The 25,624-nt window shown below is 42.9% G+C and overlaps 1 protein-coding gene across 3 annotated transcripts in view; it reads right to left on the bottom strand.

The window, feature by feature from the left end:
- The window catches only part of LOC126234644 (uncharacterized), a 74,400-nt gene that overhangs the window by 44,461 nt on the left and 4,315 nt on the right, over window positions 1-25,624 (bottom strand). Inside the window, exon 1 of one of the 3 annotated variants that reach the window (XM_049943376.1) lies at window positions 9,513-9,636. The exons of the other annotated variants lie outside the window; for them this stretch is intronic. The gene's annotated coding sequence lies outside the window, so the exon portion shown is untranslated. Of the gene's footprint in view, window positions 1-9,512; window positions 9,637-25,624 lie in introns of those variants that run through there. 3 annotated transcript variants of the gene reach the window in all.

Raw genomic sequence — 25,624 nt, forward strand, 5'->3', positions numbered from 1 at the left:
TCTACTGACACTTCAGATACCTGTCGAGTGGCTCAATGACGTAATCCAGAATGTATAGCTTAAGGAAAATAGTGAATTTGTGATAGATAATAAGGCTGGATATTGAGATAGCATGACTTAGATATGAAAAGGGTTCAGTGAACCAAAACTTAGGAATAATGGTATAGAATTAATACCTATGTGGGTCACCTTACATGAGCAAAAAGTTGGTGCTATGAGCACAGTAAACAGTTACATATGTAAATGTATGGGATCGTTGCAGAGGATGATCAGCGGAAAATTCAGGATGAAATTTTTGGAAGAACGGAGGAGTGATGCGACCCAGAATGAATTCGATGTGGAAGCTTAAAACGTTTAAAGTTTTACCCGGCTAGCGCAGATCCCAGAAGGCAAGCTCAGGGCTAGTGTACCAATTCGCAAGTAACACGACGTACCGCCGATGTACCGGAAGACAGGACTCCAGGTGAGCACTGCGACACATCCCCTGAGTGAGGGAGCAAAAGAGCAAACGCTTCAATACAACATAATAGGGCAGTATGAAGTACACTCCATAGCATCAAGCACCAGAGAGCAACTGCAGTAGTCAAACGTTGCAGGAAGACCCAAGCTCAGCAACCCAGAATAATTATTGAGCCACCACAGTAAGACAAGAAGCAACGGCGAGACCAATAAACAAGGACAAATTCAGTCATACACCCACGTCACAGGCGTGGGCTAGGCATTTTAAATAATCGGAGTTTCAGAGCTTGAGAACACTTTGTCGTGGTACCATTATGTCCTTGTCACCAGAACCAGAAGGAATGATGGTCTATTGAGTTTCAGCGGGACCCCAACAAGCCAGTCGATGATGGTCTGCATTCTACCCGCTCACTTGCTTCAGTGCTGAGAGGCAGCCAACCTGATGGAAGCCACTACGATGGTCTGCCATTGCCACCTACTGGGACGCTGCAGATGAGAAGGCTAGTGTGTGGCCAGACCTGAAGATCACTCACAATGACCTGAAAGTTTCCATCTCCCTGCATGATTCGTGCATACTTGCTGAAGTCTGGGTCTACCCATGGTGGATGAAGGGGGTCTGATCTTCATGACAAATGACATCCTTGACCACGCAGATGGCTATCATCATGCTATCTTGCGATGGGGGGCCTATGGGAGCACTGACGCGTAGGGCCGCTCTGTACCACAGAATGGAGCGGGCAACGACTGCCTATTGCCACACTGCCGCCGTGGTGCACTGTCCTATGGCTCCGACGTCACAACTCATTGACGAGGCACGTCCGCGCTTCTTCATGCCATGCACAGAAGCCCGGCTGCTGTGTGGAGCAACGAGACACCTTTATTCATATACTCATCCCAGTCAATAAATGCTATAACAGATACCATTGTGTTCCTAACACCTCCAGACGTTTCTCGAGAACACTTTTCCACTCTGTGCTCGAACCCCGATAAACAAAGCGACCACAACTCCCTGGGTTGCAACAGTGCACTAGGCTGTTCAGGACTGTACAACCACATCACTTACTTTGAGTCAGAAAATGGGTTTGATTCCAGCAAGACAAGTATCCATACAGACAGTGCGATGACATCTGGGGCACCACAGACTGTCAGCATGACTACCGTTGTTGTTTCCTTCCTTGATGTGGCAGCAGAGAGAGGCCAGCGGACAGTGATGCTCCCAAAGACTATACTGGACAAAGGAGTAGTAACACGTCACCTTTAGAGGTGAACTTTAGTTCCTCATACAGCAGTACAATGGACATATCCATGTGTGGAGTCTCCGAGTAGAATGAACATTCCCAGATTGCATTTGTCATTGCTGAATGGGTCAAACACCTGGTGTGATGCTATGGGGTTCCTGTGTCTACACAACACGACCATCTCTGGGTCGCATAATAGGTAAATTGGACAGCAGGCGTTGCATTTCTGACATATTAAGATCGTTGGCTGTGCCCTATCTTCGAGGTCTCCGTGACCTTGTGTTTCAGCAAGATAACGCAACACCGCACATTGCCCGTGCTGTCCATTTATCTGGATTTAGAGGGTCCTCGATTATTACCCTGGCCAACTAGCTCTGCAGACTCTGACCCACTGGGAACATCTGGTCATGGGTTGCCGGGAGACAGGCATGACACTACTCGCCAGACATGGCAGTGGATGGCCTCTGGCACTGAATTGAATCAGTATGGAATTACATACCCATGTTTGTCATGCAAGCTCAGTTCGGCTCAGTGCACAAGTGAGTTATAGCCACTGGTGCTCCCAGGTATGACACTTCTGTGATCTACATTTTGCTCGCTATATAGGATGTTTTTTATTACTTGAGACAACTAAATATCTCGAAAACGACGTATAATACGAAAAAATGTTCTTGCTGAAAAGTTAGTATCACAAACGAGACATCTGTCTGTGCTACAACTGGCCACCTCCCACCGAGCGAGGTGGCGCAGTGGTTAGCACACTGGACTCGCATTCGGGAGGACGACGGTTCAATCCCGTCTCCGGCCATCCTGATTTAGGTTTTCCGTGATTTCCCTAAATCGTTTCAGGCAAATGCCGGGATGGTTCCTTTGAAAGGGCACGGCCGATTTCCTTCCCAATCCTTCCCTAACCCGAGCTTGCGCTCCGTCTCTAATGACCTCGTTGTCGACGGGACGTTAAACACTAACCACCACCACCACCACCTCCTAATTACTCCTCCAGTGTGGGTGGAGTAAACTTTGTGTTTTCAAGTGGCAACTCCCAATTTTATTACATATTCTGACTCTATGCAAAAAAAAAAAAAAAAAACACGTACGGTTTACTCAAAGCGTTGTTTCTTCATACATTACTGTAGCGTCGCAAATGTGATGGTACAATACAAATAATATGGCAAGTCATTAACATTTCTGGCAAATAAGGTGCTTGTATGGTAAGGTGGTTTTCTGTGCCCTACGGGGTTTATCGTGGTGAATCCCCAAATCATCGGAACGATTGATTTCGGTGGCTGCCCTCGAATCCTGCTATCAGGGTGACTGATTTTGAAGTGAGTTTCCTTCCAAGCGCCGTAACTGTCGCGCTGGCGGCTACGAGTCTAACAATTAATTCCGCTACGCGGAATGTAATATACTGGCCATTAATTTTGCTACACCAAGAAGAAATGCAGATTATAATCGGGTATTCATTGGACAAATATATTATACTAGAACTGACATATGGTTACATTATCACGCAATTTGGGTGCATAGATCCTGAGAAATCAGTACCCGGAACAACCATCTCTGGCCGTAATAACGGCCTTGACACGCCAGCGCATTGAGCCAGAGCTTGGATGGCGTGTACAGGTACAGCTGCCCATACAGCCTCAACACGATACCACAGATCATCAAGAGTAGTGACTGGCGCATTGTGACGAGCCAGTTGCTCGGCCACCATTGACCAGACGTTTTCAATTGGGGAGAGATCTGGAGAATGTGCTAGCCAGAGCAGCAATCGAACATTTTCTGTATCCAGAAAGGCCCGTACAAGACCTGCAACATTCGGTCGTGCATTATCTTGCTGAAATGTAGGGTTTCGCAGGGATCGAATGAAGGGTAGAGCCACGGGTCTGAAATGTAACGTCAACTGTTCAAAGTGTCGTCAATGCGAACAAGAGGTGACCGAGACGTGTAACCAGTGGCACCCCATATCATCACGCCGCGTGATATGCCAGTATGGCGATGACGAATACACGCTTCCAATGTGCGTTCACCACGATGTCGCCAAACAAGGATGCGACCATAATGATGCTGTAAACAGAACCTGGATTCATCCGAAAAAAAAATGACGTTTTGCCATTCGTGCACCCAGGTTCGTCGTTGAGTACACCATAGCAGGCGCTCCTGTCTGTGATGCAGCGTCAAGGGTAGCCGCAGCCATGGTCTCCATGCTGCTGCAAAAGTCGTCGAACTGTTCGTGCAGATAGTTGTTGTCTTGCAAACTGTTGACTCAGGGATCGAGACGTGGCTGCGCGATCCGTTACAGCCATGCGTATAAGATGCCTGTCATCTCGACTGCTAGTGACGCGAGGCCGTTGGGATCCAGCACGGCGTTCCGTATTACCCTCCTGAACTCACCGATTTCGTATTCTGCTAACAGTCATGGGATCTCGAGCAACGCGAGCAGCAATGTCGCGATACGATAAGCCGCAATCGCGATAGGTTACAATCCGACCTTTATCAAAGTCGGAAACGTGATGGTACGCATTTCTCCTCCTTACACGAGGCATCACAACAACGTTTCACCAGGCAACGCCGGTCAACTGCTGTTTGTGTATGAGAAATCGGTTGGAAACTTTCCTCATGTCAGCACGTTGTGTAGGTGTCGCCACTGGCGCCAACCTTGTTTGAATGCTCTGCAAAGCTAATCATTTGCATATCACAGCATCTTCTTCCTGTTGGTTAAATTTCGCGTCTGTAGCACTTCTTCTTCGTGGTATAGCAATTTTAATAGCCAGTAGTGTAATATACTGACAAACCACAATCACTGTTATAAGATGTCCGTGAGGTGGTAATGACAGGCGCACCTGCCATGGATATTCACAGAAATCAAGCACCCCAATGGTGAGAGGCAAGGGGACTCACTGATATCAAGCGTCCACATGGGAACTGAAAACAATTACATCAACATCGTTGCTTCTGCATCACACTAAACGTAGTTTATTAACCGACACTGTACCGACTAATCATGTTGTGTTGATAAAACAAATTGGAACAGTAAAGTAAATTTCTATCAGTCGTTGGAAAACATTGGTTTACATTTACATCGCAAATAAAATGTAGACTAAAAATGAACCGGTTCGTAATTGAAAAAACAGGCACACCTGATATTTGTCGCCGGCCGCGGTGGCCGAGCGGTTCTAGGCACTTCAGTCCGCACCGCGCGACTGCTACGGTCGCAGGTCGAATCCTGCATCGGACATGGATGTGTGTGATGTCCTTAGGTTAGTTAGGTTTAAGTAGTTCTAAGTTCTAGGGGAATGATGAGCTCAGCTGTTATGTCCCATAGTGCTCAGAGCCATTTGAACCATTTTTTTTTATATTTGCCGATTACAGCCTCATCTAACACGAATGGAAAACAATTATTTGAGTAAAGTGAACGTATTGTTTGGCGTAGAATCCGAGTATGCAATAAAAATGGGGGTCACCATTTCCAAATATGAAGCTGACAGTGTCCACCGCAGGAGGAGTGTTTAGGAGGTTGCCAGTTGTAGCACAGACAGGTACCTCTTTTGGTAAAACTAACTTATTTTTGTGGAACATTTTTTTAGGTATGGTCCGTCGTTTTCGAGATGCTTAGTTGTCTCAAGTGGAAACAAACACCCTGTTTATCTTTGAATCACCTACAAATTTAATAATATATTCCTCCTATTACAGCTACAATAAGTGGCATTTCGTAATTTTATATCGTTCTTGTTGCTACAGTCGTAGTGGGCAGTAGTTTATCTTTCCATCATCTACAGTTCCTTCCACATTGAACCCTCTGGATTGCTGGTTACTCTTCAGACTGTTTATTTATTTTGTAATCAAACAGTGCCGGGCAGTTTAATCTACTTACACGCATATTTTTAAATTTGTACAAGTTGAAAGTTAATTGCCAGTTTATGGGACAAGCATCGATCTTCTGCACATTGTAGCAATTTTTATGTTGATGCTACGTCTCCGTATATGGCCCGTCTACTTACAGCTTCAGGGTGGGTATACAGACACATCTAGAAACACCTTGTTCTCAAATCAAAATAGACTGTAGACATTCAGGTAGAAAATTCAAAATAAAAAGTAAAGACTCATTTAACAGAATTTCTTGCATCAATCTGTTCTATAAATCCAGTTTCACATAGCAAATGCTCCTTCAGACATAGTACCGTTGCGTACAGTTGGTATGTATGACGGTGGTTACAACGCGAAAGCAGTGATCTCTCAGGTGTTTTCTCGGCGTTATTGATTGATGCTGTGCTTTCAAGCGTTCAGTCGACTTGTTGACTGAATTTCTCTGCTAGATATTTCGACGACAGATCCTGTCGTCTTCCGCAGCTGCTGCAAACTATATGCTATTGAGCGCATTCGCTGTGTGCACGTCAGCCAGGCTGTGAAGCGTGTTGGCGTTGCGCTTGCATTTATAGACGAGTTTCTTCGCTCTCTCATGCTCATTTTTGCTCATTTCTTCTTTCTCGGTATCCGCACAGTTATTCCGTGAAAGGCGCATTTCTGGCGCTTTCCAGCTCTGCTGGATGAGATGGCTGGTGAATTCTTAATAGATGCGGTGGTACCGGATTCAGAACCTTGCTTAAATTTTAATTTAAGTTTACCAACTTTCCCGACATCCTTATAAACTTGTCTTTATAAGGAACATCACTGACGTATCTGACTAAAACAACCAAGCAAATCAGCTTTCGCTGAGTATGGCCTCGAATATAATCGTGAAACGAAACACTTTTACACTGAGACCATTATCACGGTGTAGACGCCGAGTTTCTGGGACAGTGTATAGGAGTCTATCGAAATAACCATACTGCAAAGTAGACCAGAGCTTCATTTCTGCCGGAACCGTCTTTCTACACCTCTAGACAGATATTGTTTATTGGATTGGTTACATTTCACAAGAGGGGTAAAAATCGTAGAGGCGAGATCAAGTGATGAATACAGAAAGAAGATTAAAAAAGACGCAGATTACAGTAGTTATTCAGAAATGGAGAGGCTTCGCTTCTGGAAGTCGGAATTGTACATGCCCCGACTAACCAGAAATATCTTCATCGTCATTCATCGCTAAATGCGTTATTCTTAAATATTGGACACACGTCCACCGAACAGCTACAGGCAACTGTTTAAGCACTGCGGCTGACAGCAGTTAAAACATGACGTCATAGTTACGAAGACTACCGCCATGCGCCGATATTTACATCTACATTTACGTCATACTCCACAAGCCACCTAATTATTTGTGGCGGAGGGTACTTTTCGTACCACTAACTGAGCCCTACAACCCTGTTCCCCTCGCAAATAGCGCGTGGGGAAGAATGATTGTCGGTAAGCTTCTGTATTGGCTCTAATTTCTCGAATTTTCTCCTCGTGGGCATTAGGCGAGACGTATGTGAGGGGAAGTAATATGTTGTCCGACTCTTCTCGGACAGTGTTCTTTCGAAAATTCAATAGCAAATCTCTCAGAGATGCACAACACCTCTCTAGTAACGTCGGCCAACGTCTCCGTAACGCTATCACAGCGGTTACACAACCCCATGACGAAACGCGCCGCTATGCTTAGGATCTTCTCTATCTCTTCTATCAGTCCTACCTGGTAAAGATCCCAGATAGACGAACAATACTCAAGAATCGGTGGAACAAGCGCCTTATAAGCCATTTCCCTTGTGGATGAATTACATTTCCTTAAGATCTTCCTATGAATCTCTATCATCTGCTTTCCCTACTACTTGTTTTATGTGGTCATTCCACTTAAGGCCGCACTGGATAGTTAATCGTAGATATTTTACGGTAAATTATGTTTCCAATGCTTGTCATTAATAGTGTATCTGTACAGTAGTGGATTTCCTTTCCTATGCGTGCGCAATATGTTACATTTATTTACGTTATGAGAAGAACTATGGAGATATGGGGACAGACGGTAGCACCTGTTGTTTGTATTAAATCCGGTGGTTTTACTCGTTTTATTACAAGAAATTATGTTGAAAGAACCTGGATTTCAGAACAGTAGTTGGTAAAAAATGATTGCTCATAATATAGTTTTCAAAAATCGAAACTTTTGATTTTGTGTGGAGATACAACATCGTTGTTACAGGTAGTCTGCGAACACCAGTTCATAGATGTTGGCCACTGATGAATCGTTTGTATGCGACTGGAATTAACCCCCTCAGTGTCAGTTAAGGCCTGAAGATGACTCATTGAAGCGCCGAAACCGGTAGCCACGTAATAAATAAAACTGTAAGGACGGATGTAGCTGTTCCATTTTAATACGCAAGTGAAAGGCCGCAGTTCCTCAAACCTCCAATCAGACGGATGGACACACAAAAGCTTGATAGTCATTGTCGGAATATATGACAACAAACTAATGCCAAATGAAACACATCTGAAATGTAACGTCCACTGTTCAAAGTGCCGTCAATGCGAACAAGAGGTGACCGAGACGTGTAACCAATGGCACCCCATACCATCACGCCGCGTGATACGCCAGTATGGCGACGGCTCTAAACAGAACCTGAATTCATCCGAAAAAAATGAGGTTTTTTCCATTCGTACACCCACGTCCGTCGTTGAATACACCATAGCAGGTGCTCCTGTCTGTGATGCAGCGTCAAGGGTAACCGCAGCCATGGTCTCCGAGCTGATAGTCCATGCTGCTGCAAACGTCGTCGAACTGTTCGTGCAGATGGTTGTTTTGAAAACGTCCCCATCTGTTGATTCAGGGATCGAGACGTGGCTGCACCATCCGTCACATCCATGCGGATAAGATGCCTGTCATCTCGACTGCTAGTAATACGAGGCCGTTGGGATCCAGCACGGCGTTCCGTATTACCCTCCTGAATCCACCGATTCCATATTCTGCTAACAGTCGTTGGATCTCGACCAAAGCGAGCAGCAATGTCGCGATACGATAAACCGCAATCGCGATAGGCTACAATCCGACCTTTATCAAAGTCGGAAACGTGATGGTACGCATTTCTCCTTCTTACACGAGGTATCACAACAACGTTTCACCAGGCATCGCCGGTCAACTGCTGTTTGTGTATGAGAAATCGGTTGTAAACTTTCCTTATGTCAGCACGTTGTAGGTGTCGCCACCGGCGCCAACCTTGTGTGAATGCTCTAAAAAGCTGATCATTTGCATATCACAGCATCTTCTCCCTGTCGGTTAAATTTCGCGTCTGTAGCACGTCATCTTCGTGGTGTAGCAATTTTAATGACCAGTAGTGTACTTGCTATGTCACATCAATGTAACGTAGTATATAAATTTGCTGATTGGAATTTTCAACAGGATAATGCTCGTCCACGCGCAGCACCTGTCTCTGTTAACTGTCTACGTGCTGTCGAGATAGATCCGCAGGTCTGCACCATATAGAATATACGTGGAACCTGCTCCGACGTCAGCTCCGTCCCAGTGGCAGTATCGAGGAGCTAAAGGTCCAGTTACAACAGTTGCTGGCCAGCCTACCTCAGGACAGAGTGTAACGGCTTTGTGATAACCTTCCCAAACTAATCTGTGCGGAGGTAGCGCTTGGCATGCTGAAAAGTGCGCTCGTACTGCAAAATTCTTTGTAAATTTGACTCTTTGTTGTAATCACATACCCTCTCAACGCGTGAAACCATTTCCTTTCCTCCTCTCCTCCTGGTTGCTTCAATTTCTTGTCAGACAACGTATGTGCAAGTTGTTGGCTCTAAAACACAGTGCTTTTTGCCCACCTTGTTATAATTCATTACATATAACCGTGAGCTCTAGGCTATAAATGTAGGTTTACACAGAGGCAATATGTGCTGAACATAACTAACCTGATAAGACGATTAATTTTACAACACGCCGCACCCAAGTGGCGACGTGAGGTTCATTACGAGTAGGTGTACTCTTAGTCGCCACCAAGTGGATTGCCTCGCTGCCAGACTTCGGAACCATGAGCTGAGCTACTGAGTGGAGTACAGTTGTTCTAGTGGAGAAAGCGACACCATTCCGTAGCACACAGGTGCCACTGTAATTCCTCTCTGTTTGTCACGCAAGGCATACCACCAGCATCAGACGCCAGCCGTCACGAAGAAGACAGTCTGCTTGTGCCCGTTGTGCCTACCGTAGCTGTTCGGCCTTGAACGTCTTCGGTCGGGAAGAGGAAATACAGTGGGAAATAGCCTGCAGGCTCGTAAACCTAGCGTATTTTAGGGCGTTTGCTGCATTCATATGAGCCAGCAATACTAAATAACTTATGGGGTGATTTAAACTTTGTGTTCTGCCTTACGGCAGCTCTGGTCATGGGGGAAGCCTCGTCAGAAAGGTCCACCGCATGAGTGTCTAGGGAAGTGATTCCAGTGGTGATTTCATGGGGTGACAGTATAGAGTAATTCGAGTAAAACATGCCATACAATGCTTGTCCATTTTTTAATGATTACTGGGGCACAGCTGGCTACAGAGATAAGTTTTCATTTCACGTGTTCGTAATCCAGTTACTATGGGTTTATTGACCAACTGTCATTTTTGTTTTGACGTTCAAATTGTGAAGTGGTGCTTGAGTTTACATAACTTAATTTTTCAATTGTGATTTTGATTTGTTAGCCAATTATACTCTATTGTAAGTGTCTTATTATAGAGCCCCGTCTTCCAGACTCTGAAAAACGAACTACTAGCATGACTGGAAGAGGTTCCTTTGATTACAAGGATGGGTATGTTATTCCACAATGGTGGCGGCCCTCATCATTCTTGTCGTCAGGTAACACATCATCTAAGCCTCAAAGGAGAAATGGTTGCCTTTGTTGGTCATCAATATCAATGTCCCCGTACTTTACCCCGTTAAACTGTTGCCTGGCGCGGCGGAGGGGGGGGGGGGGGGGGGCGGGAGGGGGGGGGGGCGGTGAAAGACGAAACCTACAAAGGGAAAAATTGAACTTCTCATAAATTGATGTCTATACAACGTTAGATGAGCTACACGTAGTACCGCTAACAGAATTCGAAAGTAAATTGACGTTGAAGGTAGGATTTATGAAAATCAAATTGTAACTTTGCCTATGCATATTCGTTTGGATTAATTTCTAACAGTTGTTTCTCTGAACCGATAGAAGTTGGGCGTATGTTACACAGAGTGTTTTATTCGAATTAGTCTATAGTAGTACCTCCTAAAATGTCTGCCATTCTTCCTCATACACCACGTATAAGGTGTTCCAAAGCATTAGTGTAAAAATTATGCGAGTGGTAGAAGATCCTAAAATGACTTCATTGAGGAAGGAAATAATTGTAGGAAAATAATGTTTAATTTTTATTCAGACTTGCTAAAATATTCCGGGCTATTACGTCGTGTTCGGGAGAGTTTCTGCTTGAAACCCCATCCACATCTGCGCAGTGAAGCTCCAGGGGAGGAGGGGGGTTGCAGCTTTCTCGAAGGTCCGATGCGCACCCTGGCTCGCTACTGACTGAAGTAAAATTCCGTTTTCGTGTGCTCCCATGCAGAGCTTTGTCGTCACATGTTTGGAAAATTCAAATGCAATTGGCCACTATTGGTTGCTATCGTTGTCACCCCCCGTTGTCACCCCATGGTAGAAAGTTCGCTGACATCTTCCTCAGCACCTCAATCAAAATACACTCCTGGAAATTGAAATAAGAACACCGTGAATTCATTGTCCCAGGAAGGGGAAACTTTATTGACACATTCCTGGGGTCAGATACATCACATGATCACACTGACAGAACCACAGGCACATAGACACAGGCAACAGAGCATGCACAATGTCGGCACTAGTACAGTGTATATCCACCTTTCGCAGCAATGCAGGCTGCTATTCTCCCATGGAGACGATCGTAGAGATGCTGGATGTAGTCCTGCGGAACGGCTTGCCATGCCATTTCCACCTGGCGCCTCAGTTGGACCAGCGTTCGTGCTGGACGTGCAGACCGCGTGAGACGACGCTTCATCCAGTCCCAAACATGCTCAATGGGGGACAGATCCGGAGATCTTGCTGGCCAGGGTAGTTGACTTACACCTTCTAGAGCACGTTGGGTGGCACGGGATACATGCGGACGTGCATTGTCCTGTTGGAACAGCAAGTTCCCTTGCCGGTCTAGGAATGGTAGAACGATGGGTTCGATGACGGTTTGGATGTACCGTGCACTATTCAGTGTCCCCTCGACGATCACCAGTGGTGTACGGCCAGTGTAGGAGATCGCTCCCCACACCATGACGCCGGGTGTTGGCCCTGTGTGCCTCGGTAGTATGCAGTCCTGATTGTGGCGCTCACCTGCACGGCGCCAAACACGCATACGACCATCATTGGCACCAAGGCAGAAGCGACTCTCATCGCTGAAGACGACACGTCTCCATTCGTCCCTCCATTCACGCCTGTCGCGACACCACTGGAGGCGGGCTGCACGATGTTGGGGCGTGAGCGGAAGACGGCCTAACGGTGTGCGAGACCGTAGCCCAGCTTCATGGAGACGATTGCGAATGGTCCTCGCCGATACCCCAGGAGCAACAGTGTCCCTAATTTGCTGGGAAGTGGCGGTGCGGTCCCCTACGGCACTGCGTAGGATCCTACGGTCTTGGCGTGCATCCGTGCGTCGCTGCAGTCCGGTCCCAGGTCGACGGGCACGTGCACCTTCCGCCGACCACTGGCGACAACATCGATGTACTGTGGAGACCTCACGCCCCACGTGTTGAGCAATTCGGCGGTACGTCCACCCGGCCTCCCGCATGCCGCATGCCCACTATACGCCCTCGTTCAAAGTCCGTCAGCTGCACATACGGTTCACGTCCACGCTGTCGCGGCATGCTACCAGTGTTGAAGACTGCGATGGAGCTCCGTATGCCACGGCAAACTGGCTGACACTGACGGCGGCGGTGCACAAATGCTGCGCAGCTAGCGCCATTCGACGGCCAACACCGCGGTTCCTGGTGTGTCCGCTGTGCCGTGCGTGTGATCATTGCTTGTACAGCCCTCTCGCAGTGTCCGGAGCAAGTATGGTGGGTCTGACACACCGGTGTCAATGTGTTCTTTTTTCCATTTCCAGGAGTGTATATTTCAATTTCACACCCTCCTCCCACCGATTAAAATTATTTGGGTGTTTATTAATCTGTGGTCTCTCTGTATATCCTCTCATAGGATCTGCTGGTCGCGTCCAGTACCCAAGTCTTATTAAATCGAATCTGAAAGTCTCCTGGCTGCAGAGCGCGTTTCGCAACAGCCAACCCTGTTCCTCCCCTTCCATCGTTGCCCTTACGTTCTAGTCGTTTCTCGGCCGTTCTTTTACAAGTACCGACGTACACGCCTCCACAACAAGAAGGAATCCTGTAAATTCCTGCTTTTTTCAGAGGTTTGCGGGCCCCTTGGCTGACTTCAGATGTCCTGTATCTTTCGGGTGGCTTCGTAGATTACAGCGATATTCCATTACGTCAAGATCTTTCCCAAGCGATCAGTAACGTCTTTCTCGAACAACAGAACAAATCTTAGATTTTGCGGACGCCTGCGCATAACTACAATCTTTTTATGGCTGTCTTAACGTTCTTTTACTCTCACGAGACGAATATCCACTCTTGAGCAATGTACTGATGAGATATTTTAATTCTGCGTCGAGAAGCTTCAGTTCACAGATGTTCCTTGCTCTATCCGCTAACGTTTTTATAGCACCTCGCTTTTGTGTGGGTGATTATTTGAGCCCCAGTGGAGGTAATGGACATGTGCGTGACTTTTCCGTATACTGGGTGGCCAAAGCTACTATCCTCTTTCCTGAAGACTAGCAATCAAGGAACTCTACCTCCTCTTCTATAGTGAAATAAATCTTTGGAATAATTTCATTTAGATGTTCATGAAAACGACCTAGTTCATCTCTGCCATGTCTTCATGGCACAAATGTATCACATAGGTAACGGAACCATATATTCGGTTTTTTATTGGCGGTTCTTCAAATTTGTCCACGAAGAAATTTGATATCAGTGGGCTTAAGGGGTTCCCCATAGCCACGCCATCCATCTGCTCGTAGAACTCATCATTCCATTTGAAGTCAGTGGTTCTGTAATATTGACAGGAAAAATCAGATTCAGCTGTTCCAACACCTCACTAAGCAGAACCATAGTAAACAGCGATACCATATCAAAATTGGCTAATACGTCCTCTGGCTGGACCACTGTGCCATTTAGCTTAGTAATAAAGAGCTGAATTGTTAACAGCGAGATCGGCCCACATACAGTTGTAATAGTTTTGTCAAGAATTTGAGAATTGAATAGGTGGGTGAACCAATGGCACTTTAACTATATGTCTGAGCAGAACATTTTCTTTATGAATTTTCGGTAACTCATAAACTCTTGGTGGTAGCGCAGCTGAATTGAACGGATCTTTCTGGGCACTGTGTTCGATTGTGGACTTTCAACGGTGTAAAAGTTCTGAGAACTTTGTCACAGCGATCCTTACTCAGCTTCATATATGTTTGTGGATCTAATAAGCCAGTAATCTTACTATGACACGTCGATAATTACTGCTGTATTTCCCTTATGGCATGTGGAATCACGCCTCTATGCAGAAGCAATTTGAAATCGAATTTTACTTCAGTCATGAGTCAGCTGTGCAGTGGACCTTCGAAAAGCTACAACCCCCCTTGTAGACGTCCTCTGCAGGTGAGAACGAAACACCGGGTTTCTACAAGAAATTCGTTCGGCCATAGATTAATAGCCTGGAACATTTTAATAAATCCATTCATTTCTTGTAATATGGGCCCACAGCTGCGATACATTTTTTTTAAATGAAGTCATCTTGCTTTGAGCTCTTAGAACTTTATTTTACGATTGCCATTTCAGCATTATGTCATTTTCAAGCACAAGAGTTCGACATACCGGTTTGCTTTAGGCGGAGACAACAATGTAATACTGCGCCTTTACACGATAGGCAAAGATAATAATGTAATATAAGATGACTTCATTTAAAAAATTTTAATAAACGTAGCGGCCAAACTTTACATTTTACAATAGCTTTTTATTTATGTAAACAACTTAAAAATTTCACCGAAAACTACAGCCAATCTCAGTGCCATGGCGTAAAAATTTGCTTTGTTCTATATGAAACCCCTGTTGTTTCTCATACTGTGAGACAGGCAGCTGGGACGTTACCAATCAGTTCCTCTCCAGTTTCTATAGCAGTTTCAAACATCAACGAGTTAATTTAAATGCATAAGAAAATAATAGATAGGTGTGAGATCTGGTGATCCTTCTGACAATAGGACAGGACCATATCTTTCAGTCGAGAGACGTCTATAACTGAGGTATTCATAGGCATTAATACTGAAGTGAGACGATGCATTATCGTGTTGAAACCACATCCTCTCACACAGAACAAGAGGTTCCGTTCAACAACTATGAAAGCACGTCACATGAATACCAGGTAACAGCAGAGCCGACCCTATCTGTTTATCTTGTACAACTGTAGTCTAAAAGCTAACAGAGAAATCGTTGCTAATGATCTGAGATGAGAGCGGTTTATGGATTTTCAACACTCCAGACATGATTATTGCCGTAATTTAAGGCACGGTCACCGCTGGAAGAAGCCTCCTCTGTGAACAAAACAGATTGTAATTCAGAAGAAAGGAATTGCAGTAGTGTGCTGGATATTTGACATAACTGAATTCAGAAATATTTAGCTTCATTGCTTGCACATGATTGCGATAGGGGTGCAATTGCTGCGCCAACGGTACTCCCTACACTGCAGTCTTCGAAGTATATATTTCAAGGGCAAATTGGCTGGTGATTTTTGATGAATATTATCCCACACGATGCAGCACCATCGCCTCTGGTTCTAATTTGTGAACAATTATTTGCTGACGACCTTAAGGGGACCACACCGTGGTTCAGGTCGAAAAAAATCGAAGGATTTTGCTGAAAAGAATTTTTTTCGAGCATTTAAAGAGCATTTTCCTACCACGTGTTTTTATGTGCCACGCCCACTTTTCTGTCACCCACATTTCTGCAAATATTTTAGATCTTTATATCCCATACATTGCACGTTAGGGGTTTTGTTTTACTCCTGAGTGTGTTGGCTATCCTTGGAATGCAATGGTTGGTATTCTTTTGTTTCTGCTGTTTGTAAACTACACGCTTTCAAACACATGGTTAGTTTTGTTCTAGTATGATTGCGAGTAGTTGTTATAGTTACGTTTGCAGTGCTTGTTTACGTGTGTTTTGTTGTGTTTATTGAAGATGACGAAACGTAAAGGTATTTTCAAAAAACGACAATTTGGAGGAAACAAGTTTAGAAAGCTTTCTGTACAAGAGGTTATGTCGCCTGCCAACGATGTTTCTAATTGCAATTCTTCAACAAGTGCATAATCAAAGAAGCTCTCGCCATTTCAAGAGAATTTACTGTAAGTGACAAGGGGTGCAGGAACATTATTATAAATTTGAGAATATTATCAGTTGTAATTTCTAAATTTGTACAATGTAGACAGTGTAGTGAGTCATAGAGTGTGAAAATTTGTGCCAGTGGGAGAAATGGCCTAGCAACTGCTTTGAATTTAATTTGCACTAAATGTTCAGATGTGATTTCATTTACGAGCTCTTCAAAACCAGATGCAAGTGGCCCTTATGAAATCAATACTAGATTAGTTTAGGCCTTGGTAAGGGCCTTGGTAAGGGCATGGCTGCAGGGAGAACAAGTTGTTCAGTGATGAACTTGCATCACCCACCAAATAAATTTGAAAAACTGACTGCAATATTAGAGAAAGCTGTATGTGAGGTCAGTGAGGAAAGCATGAAACTGGCTGCTAGGGAAGCAGTGGAAGAAAATGATGGATGTTCGGATATTGCAGTTGCACTTGATGGAAGTTGGCAGAAAAGAGGAGATACTTCTCTGAATGGAGTAGTGACTGCCACGAGTATAGACACCGGTAAAGTGTTAGATGTGCAGACAATGTCTAAATATTGCAAATGTTGTAAAGTCAATGAACTTGAAGAACACAAGTGTGTGGCTAATTTTAGAGGAACATGTGGTGGTATGGAAGTTCATGGTCTACAACAAATATTTCATCGCTCCGTAGGTAAGAGGAGTGCGGTACACCAAATATTTGGGCGATGGTGACAGTAAGGCATACAACAATGTGGTTAACTCTGAGCCATATGGAGATGCCATTATTAACAAAATAGAATGTGTAAGCCATGTTCAGAAACGTTTGGGAACAAGGCTGAGAAAACTAACTGTTGATATGGGAGGAAAAAAATTAGAACATGGAAAATTGTTGACCGGAAAGCGTCGGTTAACTAAAACTGAAATAGAAAACTTGCATGTATACTATGGACAGGCAATTAGGAGAAATAAAGAAAATCTGGAGGCAATGAAGAGAGATGTTTGGGCCATATTCTTCCATGAGTCCTCTACTGATGATAAACCATGTCATGGACTGTGTCCATCAGGAGAAAATTCGTGGTGCAAATACAATAGGGCTCAGGCAACTGGAGAATCTTATTCTCACCAGCATTCTCTTCCTGCTGCTGTTATTACAGTAATTAAACCTATTTTCAGAGACTTGGCTCAACCTGACTTTATAAGAAAATGTCTGCATGGGCAGACACAGAACCCAAATAAATGTTTCAATAGCATAAATTGGAACCGCCTTCCTAAAACTGTATTTGTAGGCATGCAAACAATGAAACTAGGAGTTCATGATGCTGTTATTACATTCAACTGTGGTAATATTGTAAAGTGTTGGGTACTGAAAAAGCTGGGAATTAATCCTGATGAAAATATGATCACTGGGCTGCAACATTGCGATAAAATGAGGATAGCCGATGCAGACAGCTCTGCATCTAATATGGCTAAGAAAGAAAGACAAACATCCAGGAAGGTGAAAAAGAAGCTTGAAGACCTGCTAGAGGCCAAATAAGGGCCATCATATGCAGCAGGACAGTTTTAATTAACTGTAAGTAACAAATTTCAAAAGTTTTTTCCTTAAAGTCAATTTCCCGAAAACTAAAATTTTTAGTATATGTGCCCCATTATATCAGAAACTATCATAGATAAATGAATGAAATATTCAGAGACTCTGCATAACATAAAAAGCCCCCTCTGGTATTACATTCATTAATATTCCCCCATGAGGAAGTTCACAAAAAAATATTTTCTGCAGAAAAAACTTAATATTTTTTGTTAATAAATTGAAAAAAAGTATTTTTTTAAAACTATAAAATGGATAAAGTAGATTTTAGTACAGTTGACTCTATTAGCATCATGTAACATACAGTAAAAATATTAAGGTCCTGCATCAAATAGTTTTTCAGAAATGAGTCAAACACTTGCCTAAATTAACATGTGTTAGATAGGCAGAGTGTGGTCCCCTTAACCAGACAGCTCCCTGTGGTCTGGATGACAAAGTGCCTCCCAAATTTTTGTCTACAGACAAAAATTTCTTCCAATTACGATATCTGTTGTGAAAAATTTCTCTATACATTAATTCGACTTCCTGTACACTTCATCTTATTACAGCATACCTTACAGCTCAAACTCCTCTGAGTTTTGGAACGAATCTACCTTCCTTCGGATTTTATCTTACTTCTAGGACCGTGATGTATCGTTGTTTGACTGGCTACACTCTGTGAAACATGTAAGGGTGATCAATAAGTATCCGTTTGAGGGCGTTGCAGCAGCGTATATTCAACGTACCGCGGCTCCGATGCAGATATGTAAGCACAGACAAGTAGGCAAGGGACTAGTGAGACATTCGTGTCTTCCCACTTGCAGGCGATAAATGCAGCAACTAAGGCGACGTTATCACCAAATGCGTCCAAACAGGATCATTGCGCCGTTATTCTTTTCGTGGTTGCTGAAGGACAAACATCGGCAGACATCCAACAAAGAATGAAGAACGTGTGTGGGGCAGGAGGCCTGTCGAAGACCACCATTGTGGAATGGTGCGCCAAGGGTCTTGCTGATCATGATAACACACGTCTCCATACCGCAAATGTCGTAGCACGGAAGTTACGCCAGCTCAAGCGGGAGTCACTCGAGCACCTGCCCTATAGTCCTCATCACTCCCCGTGCGATTACCACACCTTCAGTTCCTTTTGAAGGATCGACAGGATTTGCAGCAGGCTGTTACGTATTTCTTTGCACAACAGGACACGGTGCTTTACCAAAGGGATATCTTCAGCCTGGTGCGTCGGTCAGCACGATTACTTAAATGTTCACAGCGATTTTGCCTAATTGCCATACCGATTCTGGACTGCACGGCCTTCGAGCAGAAACTTTTTGATCGCTCCTTGTAAATGAAACAGTCAAACATCACTCTGCGGAGCATTATCTACTACACTACCGCTATTGTCACAAATTTAAAAAAATGTAAATTCGTGACAGCTTAAAACTGCGTGTTGATCAGTAGTCAAACCCGGACGTTTTCCCCTCCCGGGCAACGCTGATTCAGCTGAGCCATGCAGTTACATGTGGTACCCCCGGCACAAAGACTGAATCCCGTATACATCTCTCCTATAATTCTGAAATTCACAGAAACTCCGTTCGGACGTCCATTATATGGAGGGAAGTAACTCAGCTATTAGAAAGTGATATGTATGATGGTAAAAGAAAATGGTGTCTTTATTGACATCTTTTCGCCGTAAACGACAAACAGAAATAAACAAAACTGGGAGTGACATTTAAATTTCGGCTGCAGTTATAGCTCTCCTAAAGGAGGTGTCAAATTTTTTGGAAATTTGTGGTAAGGACTATGGGACCAAACTGCTGAGGTCATCGGTCGCTAGGCCTACGCAATACTTAATCTAACTTAAACTAACTTAAGCAAAGGACAACACACACACACACCCATGCCCGAGGGAGGACTCGAACCTCCGACGGAGAACAAGATATTATCTTTGGAAATTTTAGGGCCTATACAATTCAATAACGATTCAAAATGTGTAGCTTTCATTAGAAAAAAATTATGAAATATCCCATACTCCAATACAGCTTTAAGATAGACATTAATTTTGTCCAATCAGACTGCTCCCTTTTTAAAAGAGCAACATTTCTTCATTCTTTCCTGATGATTAGTTTCTTGCAGCCGCGCGGGATTAGCCGAGCGGTCTTAGGGCGCTGCACTCATGGACTGTGCGGCTGGTCCCGGCGAAGGTTCGAGTCCTTCCTCGGGCATGGGTGTGTGTGTGTTTGTCCTTAGGATAATTTAGGTTAAGTAGTGTGTAAGATTAGGGACTGATGACCTTAGCAGTTAAGCCCCGTAAGATTTCACACTCATTTTTAGTGTCTTGCAGTAAAATAAATGCGGCACATGCGACGTCTGTTAAATCCTCCTCTTCTCTCAAAATACCGGCTGGTGAAGCTGTTATTAAAACGCTACCTTATAACGATAACAAAACGGGAGCAACGTCGGCAAATTATCAGAGGACATTGCGATTCCACATGGCCGAATTCCTTAGCCCCAAGCCCTCCGTTTGGTATGGATGAGAAGCCGAATGCCAATGCATCGGTGACCCGCATTCGGCCGAATCTAGCCTCTGTCGTTCATTGACATTCATTAGCCTTGTATGTATACATTTTTAGACTAAGGATGATATTTCTTGCATTTACGTGGAAATGTTGTTAATATAAACGAAAATCTGATTTTTTAAAGTCGGTACACCTTAAGTCAAATGTGAACGGGATTCATCGAATGCCTTAGTTTATACTGTTTTTCAAAACAGCGTTGTGTCTTCATCTCAGATGGATAAACTGAAATACTAAGCTGTAAAAAATTCTTTGGCTTAGGAATGTAATCGCCAATGGAAATTCGTCCAAATTTATAAAGCGTTCATAGGTTTTGTTTGTATTTCCTCCTCCCCCCCCCTCCACCCCCCCCCCCCCCTCGCTGCTTCCGCCGTAACGGTGTGACCCACTAGGAATCCTTTGAGTGCGAGGTCGCATGTTCAATCTTTAGTAAGGATCATTTGAAAGGGTTGTGTTAACAATAGTGACAGGAAAAAAACAGCTGCTAATGACTCACCACGTGCATAACGAGGGCGATAGAAAATGAGTGTCCGGTATCTCATATTTATATGAGATGTGTGTATTACGCTGCACAAAATGGACATCGTCGACTCTCAAGAAATTTTCAAAACAAACCTTTAACTAGCGCCATAAAAACCGAATGAAAAATGACGCTCAACAGTGATCACAAAGGTACGCACCATCAAATCGAAAGCGAACTCCTTAGGAGTTCACCTAGATGTCTAGGTGTCCGCTCTAAAGCTTGCATATAGAATCATATTCTTGTAACGGTGTGATGTGAACTGATGGAATGTGATGGCATGCAACCGACTGGGAAACAGTCTATCGTGGAGCTTATCGTGATAGTGGGTATCTTTTAAGGAGTAGCTGCAGTAGTGTGATAATGTGTTGTATAGGCACAAACACGCAGAGGCTGAATTTGTCCCGTGGTTCCAGGTGGTATAAACTGCAATGTCACACATTTTTCAGGAGGGATAGTTTGCTCTAAATTTTTATACGCAAACCAGGAATAAAGCAGAAGCAAGTTATTTTGATCAGCTATTGGCCAAAAGCAGTGCTCATACCATAGACGTAGTTCTTTTAAGCCCTTTTTTCACTCTTCTTGCTGTGACGTAAATATTCCCTATTGCCCTTGCAATATCGCTCACACGAGAAAGAATCGTATCGGGCAGAGCACCTACAATTTCTCGCAACACAATAAATAACTTTCCTGTCAATTTACCATCCAGATTAAGAGTCGGCATAATTCTACACGAATGCATTCAGGCACTGATGTTAGTTGATCTCAATACAATTCTCTTGGTATCTCTAATTTCCAGGATTCCTTTCATGTATTTTCTCTTCAGATCCCGATTGTTCGGTGTTGAAAACAAATTCCTTACTGAGCGGAAAGGATAAGTTTGTTTATCCATCTACAAATTTTCGAGCCAATTTCACAGTTTACTGTGCATCGTCAAGCTGACGCTCTGCTTGAAGTTCTGTTATCTTACGCCTTCCAATTCTGTAGCACTGCTTGACGTTACCCAACCATCCACTGCTTCCCTTGAAATCACTGCAATCTATGTCGCGCGCAATTTGATATACATAACGTACTAGTTCACTATCACCCACATCCTGTACATTGTGTCGATCATGCTTGAAACGCGCAAACACCACTTTTTCTAACAAGTGCGCCTTGTTCTTTTTGAATATTCGTAGATTTTCTTATGCTCTACACTGTCATACTTCGGTCTTATTCGAAACCTGTTCCTAATCGTTTTTTTACTATACTACGGATGATCTTCCATGTACGCAATCATGTTTAGTACCTGCTCCTTAGACAACTATTGTCCTTTACTAGATTCGCTGGAGACGGGATTTGTGGCTCCCTCTCCGATAAGGATAATGAACTAAATGGTTCGACACTTGTTTCAGTATCACTTTCTCTTGTTTAGCACGCATCATCGTCATTGTACGCCTCACGTGCATTGTCCACCACAGTCGAGCGTATACGGCACCACACATTCCAATACAGAAACCGTATTATTTCATCTGCTACTTCTTTCTCCTTCTGCGAAATTCCTTGAGTTCCTTTCTTACGAAATGTCAACTTGGGCAACTATTGTTGTAGATATAATGCAATGTTTGTTTTGTTTACCGTTGCCATTGCTCTGCTACGTATCAACACCACTAACGCTGTAGAACTGTAGTCAGTTATTCGTCGACTAAGCAGTTCATCTAAGCTCCGTATCTCATGCTGTGCTCACCATTGGATACCTCCAGTCCCACCCCCTGTTGCCATTAGCAGCAGATATTGTGGTTGCGTGGGTGACAATATGTGCGGACGTCGAATGCCGTAAACATCGTGAACCTTTTGCTAACTCGCATTCATGGTATTCCTTGTCAGGTTCCGCCTCCGACAACAATAATGACACATCACCATTAGATTAGATTAGATTAGATTAGATTTACTTTCATTCCAATTGATCCGTAGTGAGGAGGTCCTCCAGGATGTGGAACATGTCAGAAAAACAACAATACATGACAAATATTTACAACTAAAACAAATAAGCTAATGTACCATTCCACAGGTCCCAAGTGGAATGATCGTCATTTTTTAATGAACACTAAGAGTCATTTTACAAATACTAATGCACTGAATTTAAAATAAAAAAGTTTTTTATTTATTTATAAGGTAATACAACTACTGTAATACTTATTTACAATGAACACATTACTGCACTGAAATGGTGCAGAAGTTAGATTATACTAACACACACACACACACACAAATTTTCAATGAACACATTACTGCACTGAAATTGTGCAGAAGTTATGTTGTACTTATATACAAATCAGTTGGTTTTACTAAGAAATTCATCAATGGAGTAGAAGGAGTTGGCCACCAATAAATCCTTTAGGCTTCTCTTAAACTGAATTTCATTGGTTGTTAAGCTTTTTATGGCTGCTGGCAAGTTATTGAAAATGTGTGTTCCTGAATAATGCACACCTTTTTGTACAAGACTAAGTGACTTTAAATCCTTGTGAAGATTATTCTTATTTCTAGTATTGATTCCATGAATTGAGCTGTTCGTTTGAAAAAGTGATATATTTTTAATGACAAATTTCATTAAGGAATAAATATATTGGGAAGCAGTAGTTAGTATCCCTAGTTCCCTAAACAGGCTTCTGCAGGATGTTCTTGAGTTCACACCACATATAACTCTCACTGCACGTTTTTGTGCCCGGAAAACTTTAGCTTGGCTTGATGAATTACCCCAAAAAATAATCCCATATGACATTATGGAATGAAAGTAAGCATAGTATGCCAGCTTTTTCATTTTTATATCCCCTATGTCTGACAAAATTCGCATTGCAAACAGAGATTTGTTAAGACGCTTCAGCAGTTCTGTGGTGTGCTCCTCCCAGTTGAATTTATTATCAAGCTGTAATCCCAAGAATTTAACACTGTCCACTTCTTCTATCTTCTTGTCATCGTATGTTAGACATATACTCTTGGGACACCCCTTACAAGTTCTGAACTGCATGTAGTGTGTTTTTTCAAAGTTTAGTGACAAAGAATTGGCTAGGAACCAGTGATTAATGTCCACAAATATTTTATTGGCTGATCTTTCTAAGACTACATTTGACTTGCTATTTATTGCAATGTTTGTATCATCGGCAAACAAAACAAACTTGGCATCTGGTAATGTTACTGATGAAAGGTCATTGATATACACAAGAAAAAGTAAGGGCCCCAAAATGGAACCTTGTGGGACCCCACATGTAATTAGTTCCCAGTTGGATGAGGCCTGATAGCTTGATACATGTCTCTTTCCTAATAACACCCTTTGTTTCCTGCCAGAGATATAAGATTTGAACCATTTTGCAGTATTTCCTGTTATACTATAATATTCTAGTTTACTTAAAAGGATATTGTGCTTTACACAGTCAAATGCCTTTGACAGATCACAAAATATACCAGTTGCCTGCAATTTTTTGTCTAATGAATTAAGCACATTTTCACTGTAAGTGTAGATAGCCTTCTCAATATCAGAACCTTTTAGAAATCCAAACTGTGACTTTGACAGTATGTTATTTGAGATAAGATGGTTATAAAGACGACTGTACATTACTTTTTCGAAAATTTTTGAGAATGCTGGCAACAGTGAAATTGGACGGAAATTTGATGCTATTTCTTTATCTCCCTTCTTAAACAGTGGCTTAACTTCAGCATATTTCAGCCATTCAGGAAATATTCCACTAATAAACGACTGGTTACACAGATAGCTTAATATGTTACTTAGCTCAGAATCACATTCTTTAATTAACTTTGTTGATATTTCATCATACCCACTAGATGTTTTTGATTTTAAAGATTTTATGATGGACATTATTTCTGTTGGGGTAGTGAGGGTCAAATTCATATTAAGGAAGTTACTTGAAATGTCTGGTCTAAGGTAATCCATAGCAGCATCTACCGAACCTGACAACCCCATCTTTTCAGTAACAGTTATAAAATGTTTGTTAAAAAGTTCTGCAACACTATACACATCTGTCACCAATGTATCATTTACTCTTAATGCTATTTGTTCCTCTTCATGTCTGGTTCTACCGGTCTCCTCCTTCACTATATCCCATATTGTCTTTATTTTGTTATCTGATATGACTATCTTTTCCTTGTAATATATTTGCTTTGACATCCGTATTACAGTCTTTAATATTTTGCAGTATTTCTTATAATGTGCTATAGCATCAACATTGGAAATGTTTCGGAGTGACAGATACAGTTTTCTTTTTGTTTTACAAGATACCCCTATTCCTCGAGTAATCCATGGCTTCTTTGTAGACTTTGCTCTAACCTTGGTAAGTTTTGGGGGAAAGCAGTGTTCGAATAAGGTAAGCACTTTATTAGCAAAAATGTTATATTTTTCATTCATGCCATGAACGCTGTAAACATCAGTCCAGTGAATGTCTCTGAGAAGTGTCCTAAAATAATCAATTTTTGGCTTACTGATTACCCTTTTGAGCTCAGATTTAACAGATTTTATATCCTGTTCAGTATTAACATTTAACAGAAGGAACTGCATGTCATGGTCTGAGAGGCCATTGACTATTGGTTTTGTAATATAATTTTGTTCATTGGACTTTTCTATAAAGATATTATCAATGGCTGTTTGTGAGCAAGTGGCTATCCTAGTGGGGAACTTTACTGTGGGAATTAAGTTGAATGATAGTGTTAGTAACTCAAACAAGTTCTTATTGGGAGAGTCTTTAAGGAAATCTACATTGAAATCACCAGCAACCACTATTTCTTTGTTTTTGGTTGTTAAATGGGCCAGTACATTGCTGACGTACAACGCAAACCGTGCTAGAAGGCACTCGCAAGACGCCACAGCCGGTGCTAGGAGCAAGTTGTAAAACATCGAATTGTACCCACAAATGCGGTTCTTGGCTAACATGTA

Source organism: Schistocerca nitens, chromosome 2 (assembly GCF_023898315.1).
Source record: "Schistocerca nitens isolate TAMUIC-IGC-003100 chromosome 2, iqSchNite1.1, whole genome shotgun sequence".
Classification (NCBI taxonomy): Eukaryota; Metazoa; Arthropoda; class Insecta; order Orthoptera; family Acrididae; genus Schistocerca; species Schistocerca nitens.